The sequence below is a fragment of the Xiphophorus maculatus genome, chromosome 9, assembly GCF_002775205.1.
Source record: "Xiphophorus maculatus strain JP 163 A chromosome 9, X_maculatus-5.0-male, whole genome shotgun sequence".
NCBI lineage: Eukaryota > Metazoa > Chordata > Actinopteri > Cyprinodontiformes > Poeciliidae > Xiphophorus > Xiphophorus maculatus.
This window is the reverse complement of record NC_036451.1, coordinates 29,128,234-29,141,336: the sequence shown is the minus strand read 5'-3', so window position 1 is coordinate 29,141,336 and position 13,103 is coordinate 29,128,234. Positions and strand designations below refer to the sequence as shown.

Genomic DNA, 13,103 nt, shown 5'->3' with positions numbered 1-13,103 from the left:
GATCTAACCTAAAAACAATTCAAACCGACCCAGACCAAGTCCATAGACATTGTATCTGAGCCTGATCCAACCAAACTGATTAAATTTAGTTACAGGCTCGAGCCTGAGGTACAGACATAACAAACATGACTTAATAATTTATTTAAGATTTTACTGCTTTTGTTTTAGAGCACCATTTGAATAAGAAGTGCAACTTTTCCCAGTTTTTGTTTAATATTTTGCTGCTCCATTTTGCATTTTGTTGTAACCTGGGTTGAGTCAAGTGCAAATCTTCTGCAATGATTGAAAGGATCCTATCTCTGCATCTGGAGCAGAATAAGAGAGACCCGCAGGCCATTTAGTGTGCGCTTGTTATGGTCTAATTAACTCATTACTTTCTTTTTCTTTACAGGGTAAAGTGTTTACTCCTCAATTTAAACAGTAGATAAACCCAACATAGTTCTCTTTAGTTTTCTCTGTTCTGTATGTCCTGTAGGCTGATTAAATGCGCCACTTCAGCCAAAGTTTGGAATACATTTTTGAACCAGATGTGCTCTAAAGAGTCTTGTCCATAACTCTTCAAAGTGATGTCAGCTCCCAGTCAGCAAGATTCATTTTGTTCAGTATACATATCAGAGATGATATTAGTTGTTTTTCTGTTTTATTGAGTCACCTCAGTGACTCTGTGCTTAAAGTTGAAATGCCTATAGAGTATTACCATAACTTCACTTTGCCTCTGGCATACACAGTTTATCTCTGCATATTTGTCTTGCAAATATGCTTCTGTCCAGAGTTTCTAGATCTTTTGTCTGTGTAAAATACAGATTTGTAAAAATGTCTGCCTTGTTTCTCTACTTCCAGATGAATTCTAATAAGACCTGTGCTACTGAAAACGGAACAAACATTATATCATGTGATAATCTACCTGGAGATTTGGTACTTATTACACATTTTTGTTTACAATTATCAAGTAGTTTTGGCAGCTTTAAATATTAAAAGTCCCTTGTTGGGTGGAGGATAATTTTTTTGTGCATGTGATCACTGGTTAATAAAGCTGCAAAAGTACACAAAGCATGTCTAAACAGCCCAGAGTGTGATGAAGGGCTGTGTTTTGAACTGCCCTGGTATGTCAGCAGACTAAGCTATGAACAGAGGTACATTGATTATTAAAGGCCATGATCAGCTGCTGTGCTCTTCTCCTAACTTTCTCCACCCCATCAGTACACAACCTATCAATGTTTCAGACAAATACAGTGAAATCAGGAGAATTATATCTTTATTCTCAATGACAAAAGCTGTTTTGTTCACTGCCCACAGAACTTTGAGCTTTAAGTTGTCAGAAACCAGTATGGTTTTACCACTTTGGTCTTAAGACTTTTTCTCTACTTGGTTTTGTTCTACTTGTCTTTCTATATATCATATTAACTCCAGTAAAAGGGGATAAGTTCAGAAAGGGCAGCCTAAAAATAATTACATTTAATACAAAACTGTTAGGAACTGAGATTGTTTGAGTTTGATTTAGGATTTTATCCTTTTTGGTGTTACTTAATTTTTTCTATTAGTTCTGCCTCGTTTCCACTTCAGTTCTTCCTTGGTGATCCTTATGTTTATTTTTTTCTAGTTATTCTCTGTTACTCTAGTTTAATTATGTTTCTTTTGTCGTCTTTAGTGTTAGATTTATTTCCTGTTCCCCTGTGTACTCCCTCACCCTCTTGCCACTTTTTCTCTCCTTCTCCTCATTTTGTCTCCTGCTCCCTTCCCTCACACCTGCACCCTGTTAGCTCATCAGCCTAGGTATTTTGTATAGCATTCAACCTCCTTAGTAATTAAGTCTTTCATCTTCAGTTACTACTTGTCGGTTGTCATTTCCTGTCACTTTCCTGTTTTCTCCATGTGTCTCCTTCTAGTTTCTTTCCCCAGAATTTATGGTTTTGCTGTAACTCCATTGATCTTTGTAAGTTTTTGTTTTCTCATTTTTTCATTAAAACCTTCAAAATGATCCATGTTACCAGCTCCTTCCTACATTTGGGTCTGTCCTTCGACACACAAATCCTTATAAAGACCTGATCTGATTTCCGGTTTTCATCTTATTTGACAAAAAAGCACCAGAAGACTACAGACAAGACTCTATGTCTTTAATAAAGCTTGAATTGAATTGAGGCATAGTTGGAGAGATGTCACAAAAACCCCTCTCATGATCTTTCCTACATCTGAGGTTGTATGTTTAGACTCAAGTATTTATAATAGGGCATGATGAATAGCTTCATCTACCATAGAAGACATTCTTCCATTCAGCAAACTCATCTCATTGAATCAGACCAGAAGTGTTGATCTATTTTTATGCTTTCCCAATACTTGATTTATTGTACACACAGTCTGAGATCTCTCCTTTCTGAGCTGATGCTGGATTCTATCTGGGGACAATTTAAAACAGTGTGAAAAATATTTTGTTGTCATCAGTAATAAGTGCTGTTTTTTATTTTTTTTCAGTTTACTTGTCTTCAAGCCCTCCATACTGAACATGAACTATGACTAATTAAACTAATCCATGCAACTGTTATTGCTTACTATTTATGTGATCAGTGTCTTTTGTTTCAGATGAAATCATGCAACAGGAGATCAGGCCCCTGCTGGCTGTGGACATCATAGAGCAGCTTCATCGGCAGTTTGCCTTACTTTCAGGTAGATCATTAACCCTCTCTGTCCCACTCTGATATAGTGTGCAATACCATAAGGGAAGTAACTTATTTATGATCTTAGTGAAGTAAATGTTGCCACCAATCAATCTAGGAAAAGGTATAAGGCTATAAGTAATAAGTGAGACAATTAGAAATACATTTCTCTAAGAAATGATATCATTCAAGACCTCTTGTAATATTTCCAGGTGTGGAAAATTTGCAAATTCTGCTGGCCAAGCTAATGCTAGGAGAAAAGGCCAAAAACCTGAAAACTAGACCTTTGTAAGCTTGTTGAACTGGGTTTTCTTGTAGAAAATACAGAATACAAGAAAACCCAGTTCAACAAGCTTACAAAGGTCTAGTTTTCAGGTTTTTGGCCTTTTCTCCTAGCATTAGCTTGGCCAGCAGAATTTACAAATTTTCCACACCTGGAAATATTACAAGAGGTCTTGAATGTTATCATTTCTTAGAGAAATGTATTTCTAATTGTCTTACTTATTACTTATAGCCTTATACCTTTTCCTAGATTGATTGGTGGCAACATTTACTTCACTAAGATCATAAATAAGTTACTTCCCTTATAAGAGTGAGAATTCAGGACTTATGTGAGTAAACTCCTTTGAGAAGCCATTCTGGCTATAGATTAAACTGCGTGCACACTTATTTTTAAACTTTATTTATAGATTTTAAATTTTAACATATACTAAAGACAGGGACACAACCATCACAAAGAAAAAAAACATTGTAATTGTTCAAATGAACAGAGACGTTTTTTAGAGGTGTAATTCCACCACAAATCCATTCCTTAAAAACCACATCTGTAAATGACATGGCATGATTGTGCCAGCTGGGGGCATACACCAAAGCATTAAGAAGTTTGTAAAACTATTTTTACTGAACTAAATAAGGTCAGGCGTTCTCCTTTATGGGAGGAGAGTGGTCTGGAAGCTTAAGAGAGACCCCTGTTGCTAAGTCTTTGCTCAGTGGGCAGCCATGAGGGCAAGCTGCAGAGGAGTTTTTAGCATGACTCAACTGTCAATACACCTTTACCCTCATGTTAGCCGCCCAGTAACAGGGCTAGAAACAGGGCAGATTTAATGCTTCCTGCTCCTTTGATTTCTGTACATAATGTTCAGATATTCGATTCACTTTATATCTCCAAATGAATGGAATTATAATGGAATCCATCAGCTATATTATTATATAACTTATATATAACTATATATATAAAACTAACATTATATATAACTATAATGGAATCCAACTTATAAGTTTTTTTTGTTTGACATGATTTTTTTTTTTTGCTTGAATAATACTCTTTTTGACTTTTTTTTTTGCTTGAATAATTGTGAAACAAATTTAACTCCATAGACACGGTGCGCTAAATAATAAAACATAAATTAACAAAGCTTCGAGGCAGGTAAATTTTCCTCAAGGAATTTTAATTATCGAGGTACTCGAATCATTCGAGGAATCATTTCAGCCTTAGTAGGTACCTATGAAGAATCAGAACAAGAAGTACCATAAAAATAAAACTAGAAGAATTTTTATTTTTCAGGAAATTACAAACACAAAACACTACACTCCAAAATCCAAGCACTCCAGTGATTGCCCCAACAATCACTGCACCAAGACACTAAAACAAATATCTTTATTGTCAGATCACTCCATAAAATAAAAGAAAACATAACCTTAGCTGTGTTTTACCAACTTTGTTGTGATTTGTACTTTGAGTACAAATCACAACATATTAAATTGTGTTCAATAGACCATCCATGGGTTTGATACAAAGGTTATTGTGACATATCGGCATACACTACTGTGTTCTAATATTTTTTTAAGCATGATTTATTTGAGTGACCGGGACGGTATAGTTTTAGTGTAACAGCAGATGTCACTAGTGAGCAATGAATGAAGCAACAATAAATGAACCTTTGGGTAATGAAGCAATGAGCTGGGAAGCCTCATTGCTTTATGAGGCTTCATTTGGCCATCACTAACTGCTAGGAACAAACATCAATTCTCCCTTCCTACACATTTCTCAAAAAAATATCAACAAGTGATTTTACAATAAAGATGAAATTCCGAGTCTATTTTCCTTCTTTAAGACAGCAGAAAATCAGTAGTCACTTGATCATGTCACAGGAAACTGCAGAAAACTACTTCTTTCTGTTTAGCTTTTTTTATCTGTAACAAGCCTGCAAAGTGAAGGTAAGGTAAGATAGGTAGGTAAGATAATTATATTTATATAGCACATTTTCAGCAACAATGCAATTCAAGGGGCTTTTAAGTGCTCCATCTTTACACACAGTGCCCTCTGGTGGCCACCATGAAACCATACTTTTTCACTTGGCTACATAAGCAATAAGCAGAAGAATCACTAATCTAAAGAAACAAATCCATAATAAATAAACTGACACAAAAGAAAAACCAAAATGATAAGATATAAGAAAATAAATATTAAGGAAATGATCAAAACGGAATCATAAATCAAACTAAAAGTTCAAATAGCTATGGATTAAAGCTGTCTTTTCATTAGGTCCTTAATTTTAAAAGAAAATAAATCAGCTGTATGGATATTCTAGATTGAGTGAATGTAATTTTAGATTAGTACTTTGCATTTTTGTTTCAGGTCAAATAAGATGACTTCTAACGTTTTCTACTTACAGACATAATAAACAGCAGTGAGTCCAGAGCTCCTGGTTGTAAATGCTCCTCTACAGCTAATAATTTGTCTTCCAGGTGGAAGTGTATACAACATGGTAGCTCTACACTCCATTACATACATTTGATGTGTTTCATAATTCAGCTTCCCCAGCTTTTGATGTCCAACTGAATTTGGTAGGCCACCATGCCACTATAATTTTAAGTCTGGTCAGAAATCTAAATTCTTCCACATCCCTAATTAGTCTAGGCATCCCCAGAGTTTCCAGATGTGCTGTTAGAGCTGGCACAGCTGTGTTTGTGGTTCTGCCAGAATGCCTCTTGTTCCTTCAATTTTCTCACAACAGCTAAATACAATGTTTTGCAAAAGTTCCTTGCTCAGCATCTATTTTGTTCAGAAAGTGTCGTTGATGTGTTTTCGCTATAAGCTTTACAGCAGCTTAATGGGATGCTTAGATTCAAAAGTTGGATATGTCTTTGATGTTATATTCAAAAGAATAGGGTATGTGTTCTGATGAGGCTCATTTGTCAGGTTAAAAGTACCTTTTGAAACTAACATCCTAATAGCAGATATAGTTCATTACATCTACTAATACAGAGAATAGAAATTATATGTGATTACCTGACATCAAAACATTAACAGAGCTGCTTTTCAGGGAAACCTTATGCACTACTTCTAAAGTGAGTCCACCTGACTCACTTTCCATTCGTCTTGCAACGTGTCAGTTTAGAGTTCCACCCTCTTTCACTGGAAATGCAAGTTTTAAAGTGACAAATTGAAGTGAGATGTCTGCACTTCCAGTTTTTAAGCTAAAATTGATCCATAATATATTTGCACAGTCAGTGTTTGTTACGTAGCATTTGAATTAGTTTCAATTTGGAGTATGAAAGAGGAAATTTCAAAAGTGTATTATAAATGTAGCCACCAATATTAAGGTCACACACTAACATTTAATTGGGCAGTTATTTTTCTTTGATTTGACTTCAAACATTCAAATGATCACTGATCACAATCTTTCAAGATATTTTTCAGACCACATTCATAGACGATGGTTCCTCACTATCCTTCCAGTCTTTAATCATACATTGGACGGTTCTCAACCTAAGTTTAGTTGTTTCTGTATCTCCTTAAATGTTTCCTCTGCTTGATGCCAATGATTCCTTCTTAAACAGACACACATCCTCTCCATAACCACAGGATGTATCCTATGATTGTTTAAGAAGTGAGAAGCTAATGGTCACATCAGCTGGGGTTAAATAACTTGCTACCAGCAGAAAAATAATCTCCCATTGCTGTAATTATCCAATAGGACGCTTGTACCTATTAACTTATTTAAATTCAGGTGGGGACTGTACTTAACTTGAATAAACAGTAAAGAGTTAGGTTGCAGTCTAATTCACTTCAGTTTGATTTCACTAACAGTTTTCTAAATCAGTTGAGATATTTAGAATTTAGAGGATGTTTTTAATCAGACTCTGAATGACTCAACTTTTGATTTAATGCTCCATGGTTAAAGGAGTATATACTGTTTGTGCCCAAGAATAGACTGTTAATAATAGTTTATGAGGTCAATACTGTGGAGCAATGGTTAGTCTGTGTGTTCTCCTTTACCTCTCACACAATCACAGCTGGGAATGAACCATCATCATGTCATTTCTGTTGACAGGATAATATTTTTGCATGATTTTTGGCAATGAACTGCAATGAAGCAAAGATTAAAAAGGGCAATAAATATTACATGGGTGTTTTTGTGCTGCAGGAGGGCGAGGAAAGGACAGTGCCCCCATCATCACTTTCCCAGAGTGCTCAGGCTTCAATGAAGTGCCAGAGGAAGATTTCCTTAATGTAGTCACCTATCTGACCAGCATACCCAGGTAAGTCCACACACAGGAAAACTTAGGACTCGTATGTTTGTCAAAGAGAGGTTTTACTCTTTAAAACTACAATATGTAATGTACAAAAATGTTTTTACTGATTTATTAAATTGTCACTATGTGGTGGCAGTATAACATGAAACAAATAATCTGTGAACAAACTGAGCTCCTCTGCCTCCTCCCTGTGGTACTACTGCCATCTGCAGAAATACACAGCTCAGTCAGAAACAACCACTCACAGTCAGGAGGAGGGTCTAAGCACTGCCAATCAAGCTTGTGTATGCACTGCTCACACTCTCCCCGTTGCTCTCTGTTATGCTACAGTTCCTTCCCCACACTTAAGGCTGGCATGAGTGCTCAGGCTAATTGGCATAGCCATCATTGACGACAGATGAACAGTTTTCCTGGAATGATGGTTTCTTCGCCATTAGCACAGCTCCAGTGATGGCGTGGTCAAGCACATTTCGGCTCTTAGAAGTCAATGACGGGAGCAATCTCCTCACAGAGAGTTGTTTTTCATTATAAGGGGTGGGACTACAAACAGCAGAGTCTGAGCGTCACACCACAAGAGAGGTGGAGAGAGAGAGAAAGAAAAATTGAAAGGAAAGAGCCTTCTCCCCACATTTTCCCTCTTTTGCTGCTCAGTTCTCACTCCCAGTGGAAGTGCTTTGCTCACAACAGAACTTTATTTTAATTAGCGTGGCAGCTTTGTGGCCAATCACATGTGAGGATATGGGACTGTACCATTATGTGAAAACAGTGGGTGAATGTGGGTGAAGATAAAAATATTATATAATAATAAATTATTATTATTATTATTTGTCCGTTTGATAGATTTGGTTGCAGTACTTTGTTCATTTCCATCCATGCATCCATTTCCTAACACCATTGTCCCTAGTGGGGTCAGGAGGGGTGCTGGTGCCTATCTCCAGCTAATGTTCTGGAGAGACGGGGTCACCCTGGACAGGTCGCCAGTCTGTCGCAGGGCAACACAGAGACAGACGGGACAAACAACCATGCACACACACGCACTCACACCTAGGGAGAATATAGAGAGACCAATTAACCTAACAGTCATGTTTTTGGACTGTGGGAGGAAGCCGGAGTACCCGGAGAGAACCCACGCATGCACAGGGAGAACATGCAAACTCCGTGCAGAAAGACCCCTGGCTGGGAATCGAACCCAGGACCTTCTTGCTGCAAGGCAACAGTTCTACCAACCACTGTTGGTACTGTTCATTTGTTTTTGTTAATTAAAACTTTGAAATAAAAATATACAAAAGTAAGAATGCATGCTTTCATAACAGAACAAATTGTTGGGTAAATTGTATTATTAGTAATTATCAAATATTCGTTGTATCATGTAGCCTTGTAGTTACATTTAGATAATGTTTCTATGTGTTAAATAACTTTGATTCCTTCCTGAGACTTCCCTGGGAAATAGAGGTGACAGCTACTCTCAGCAGCTGTTGCCCTGCAGGACTTCCTACAAGACAGAGGTGTTAGTTGCTCCCAGCAGAGTTTTACAGTCCTGCAATAAACTCTGCTCTGTGCTACAAAGCCGTTGCTTTGAAGCTATACAACGTGTCCTATTCGACGCCGTGCCTGGAGCAAGAAGGATTTAGATTGTAGATAACATGTGTTTAGTTTAGTGATTGTCTTTTAGCACTGCAACTAAAATGCTTTGACCCCACCCTTTAGAGTTGCAGTGCTCAGTGTGAGAGGGTTCCTAAGAGCAATAAAAGAGAGGAACAGACAGATGTGTTTCAGAGCAGGTTGGAGATTTGTAACTGAAAGCACATCTCTGTCTGCTCTCCTCGCGAGAAACAAAGAATCTAACTCTCTTGTCTTTCCTGTGTTTGTTTAATAGGTATTTAGACCTGACGCAAATATACAAAATTAGAAAAGTATAAGGCTTCTCATATTGAGAACACTGAATGCAAAAAGACTTATGATGCAAAACATTTCTATTTGACGGCAAATGATGATAAATTAAGATCCATTAGGGAGCCGGAAGTGCAGGCTCTTCTTTGGTAGTTGAGCCACAGGAACTGGTTCACTGAAAAGAGACAAAATTCCAATCAATAAGCTCCATGAGCAGCATATACACAACCTTGACTGACAAAACTGCTGCCTTACTCGTTTCTGTACTGAGAACTACATTTGAAATAAAATATGTTCAGTGAAATTCATCCCTGTGATTGAAGATATGTGTCCCTTTTTAGGTTTTTTTCAGAGTACTTGGAAATGTTTTCCAGACTTTGGGAACATAACAGACATTCCACTCTAAAGCCTTTTGTATCATTTCTTTCCAGCTTGGATGCTGCCAGTATCGGCTTTATCATCATCATCGATCGACGTAAGGATAAATGGAGTTCAGTGAAGGCCTCTCTATCCCGGATTGCTGTGAGTTCTCCTCCAAACGCCACCTCATAAGAAAACACACTTTTAAACAGCAGTAGTCACACTTCTGGGCAAGTTTACCACATTTACTATTAATCAAAACTGGGGAACAAAGTGGACTTGATAGACATGAACCAGACTCCATTGAGCTTTCATTAGCAGAAAGTGAGGCGTGAACACAAACTGTTAAAGGATCTAAACAACATTAGAACTGATACAAGAAACAGCCAAAACAAGATGGTAATCGGAACAGACAGATGAAAGGTAAAATGAAACAACAGAGAGCTGAGCCAGATCTAGAACTGGTTCCAATACTCAGGCGTAGGGCTGCACCTGTCGCCCCTCTATCAAGTGTGGAGTCAAAGTGCACAGAAGGGTTCAAGTGCGCAGGCTACATGCATGTAAACATCTGAGAGTTGGGACAGAACGCCTATGTCAAAACTTCGTCATCCAAAATGGCGGAACTGGTCACTGTTTAGGTATTTGTGCTGCTAAAAAGTACAACTACAACAACTGCAAAGAAATAAATCTATTTTAAGTGTACATTAAAGGTATTTTTGCTTTCCTAAGTTATTGCTGGAAATATTTGACTGTTCAAATGTGTTTTGTTATGACTGAAAAATGAATATGAATTTTCTTCTCCTCTAGTCTGAAAAGAAAGCATTTGTTTAAAATTCATAAATGATATCGCTAAAGAAAATAAGAACCAAATATCTTTGTTTTCCATTCCCACAAAAATTTAAGATATTAAATTTATAACTATGAAGCTTTCCTGGCAATGACTTTTTGGAAAAGAAATTTAAAAAATAAATTCATTTCTGTGCGTTGTGTGACTGAGATTTTGAGACACTGGACCTTTTTTCAATTACAATTTCATGAATATTTTGAAAAAGATTTTCAAAAGTATATATTGTTCAAGAAATCTACCCCATTTTTTAAGTTTTAGTATAATAAAATTTGGTTTTCTGACATCGGATAAGTAGTTAAGTTATGATGTTAATAATTTAATCCTCTGGCTTAGTTTTTATTCACAAATACCCCTTTCTAAAAATCACCTCAATTTTTAAGGTGAAATAATTTTATTTAAGAGTGCTTAAACATTGCAGCATCACAAAAGCCCGATTTTTATACCAATATGTTGATAGCATAATTTAAGATTTGAAATTTGTCTTGTTTTCATAGCATTTTGTTTTGCTTTCCTCACAGGGAAAGTAACTAAGTATGTGACTATTCTTTATTTCTTCTTTTTTCTGCTCAGTTTATCATATCAAACTTTTTCATTACTACCCAGATAGCACATGATGGTAATTCTATGTTGAATTATAGTCAGAATGGTTGATTGTTGGTTGAGGTCGACAACTGACTGTAGATCAACCATCAAACAATCATCCAATTCTAGCCAAGTAACCAATGTTGAAAATGTGTCATTGATTCAATGTTGTTTTGTGGTTGAAATCTAATGAATGAAATGCTGATGTACGTATGATCAACATCTGATCAATGTTGAATTAATGTATGCTGTTTTGTCACACCACTTCCCCTGTTCTCCTCCTTATTGGAGCTCTGGGTCAGAGCGTTTTATTTTTGAACGGGGATAATCATGTTTTAAATTAAGCACTGTTGAGGATAGTGGGTGGTGATTCCTTTCTGTACATTTTCTTACTTGTCCATAAAAATTATTACTGACTGCTTGTGTGTGATATATTGACACAAAAACATCTACAACTTACTACAAGGAGTGGTGCGGTCCACCCCCACTATTTATATGAGTGGGATGTTCCAACCACATAGCCACTTCGCCATTGGCTTGTTTGCAAAAGATGTTACTTCAATGTTGAATTATGGTCACAAAGGTTGAATTTATGGTTAATGTTGATGACTGATGGTGAATAAACCATCAAACAATTGTCCAATTCTAGCCAATTAACTAATGTTGAAAATATGTCATTGAATCAATGTTGTTTTCTGGTCAAATTCTGTTGATTGAAATGCCAATGTATAATCCATTGTTTTTCATACTACTCCTCAAGGCACACTGCCCTGCAAATTTTAGGCATTTCCCTAATTCAGCACACATGATTTCAATTGATGGCTGATTAACAGGGTTTTGCTGAATTGCACTCATGGAGGTCAGTTTGAGGACCAGTGTTGGGGGAAAAACTGCTAATCAATTTTGAATCCAAGTATGCTGTTTGTTCCACTCCAACCCCCCCCCCGTCCTGGGGAGTAGATGCCACTACATCCCCATATCTCCCCATTTCTCCCTAAACCTTCCCCACTTTTCACCCCTCCCCCTGCCACCCTCGCTCTCCTTGAGCTCTGGGTCAGAATATTTTATTACTGGGTGGGGGTTAATCATGTTTCGAAGTAAGCACTACATGTTGAGAACAGTGGGTTGTGACTCCTTTCTGTACAATTTCTTGTCTATAAAAATGATTACTGACTGTGCATAACGTGTTGATACAAAAAACATCCACAAGTCACTACAAGCAGTGGAATGGTCCGCCTCCCGTGTTTTACACTAGTGGTTTGTCCCAACCAAACAGCCACTTTGCTGCTGGCTTGTTTGCAACCGGCTTCTGAATTGATTTCTACTCTGGGCACTTTTTGGTAAGTTTGGCAATATTACTTTTATCTTAAATGTGTTTATTGAAAAATAACTGCATTGTTTTGTGCCTATAGTAATCCTGGTTATTTGGGGGCAAACCAGATATTTTTAATAATTGAAGTTATGTCTCCCTTTGTATTTTTTTTTATCCTGCCCACCACTCTAGGCCTAAGTATGAAATCCTATGAGATTTTGTGGGATTTGAGTTTTTAAAAGTAGGGCGGGGTCTATTGTTTGGTTTGGGAGAGCATATGGTGGTCAAGGAAGTACAAGGCTGGCTGCTGCAGGTGAGCTGTAAATTCTTGTGATTGTGAATCACTTGTTTTTCATTTTTTATTATGATGTGCTTACTAATATACCTAAGCATAACATGTGCCTCTGTTCCAGAACAGCTGATTCAGATGATTGCATGACCTTCTGCAGCAATCAAGAACTCCAGAAGGCTGTTAATCACCCACAGATTCAATCCAGGTGTGGCAGAAGGGAAACACTTAAAACATCTAAGGCAGGAGAAACACTGATCTAAACCTGCTAACGACTGATTCAGTCTGTTTATTCTTGGTTTGGTAACTGGTGAAACTGAACTATTACTTGTGTGGGATCATTATCAGCATATGAACATTTTTGAATGGATTTAATAAACTTATTTGGAAATGTTTGTGGTTAATGGAAGATTGAACCAGTTATTTGATGGAAGTTTATACTATACATACTGTAAATATTTTTCCAACTACAGTACAAATCACCTTTTGCACTATTTTTCTGTCTCTGGTGGGTTCAGTCAACCCTGATCCTCATTGAGTTTTATCTTTAATTTTTCTGATAAACAGCCCTTTATCTTTTTTTGTGGGCTCTGGTGTCCCTTATATGAAGGTAGGCTGACAGGAAAGGAGGAA

At 37.0% G+C, this 13,103-nt stretch overlaps 1 long non-coding RNA gene across 2 annotated transcripts; it reads left to right on the top strand.

Moving 5' to 3' along the window:
• The first annotated feature begins 11,374 nt into the window (after positions 1–11,374).
• LOC111609704 lies at positions 11,375–12,874 on the top strand. Of its 2 annotated transcripts, none has more exons than XR_002753275.1 (2): positions 11,375–12,494; positions 12,600–12,874. It is a non-coding gene; the product is annotated as an uncharacterized LOC111609704 (long non-coding RNA). The 2 variants fall into 2 exon arrangements; XR_002753274.1 differs by having other exon boundaries at positions 12,595–12,874.
• The last annotated feature ends 229 nt before the right edge of the window (positions 12,875–13,103 follow it).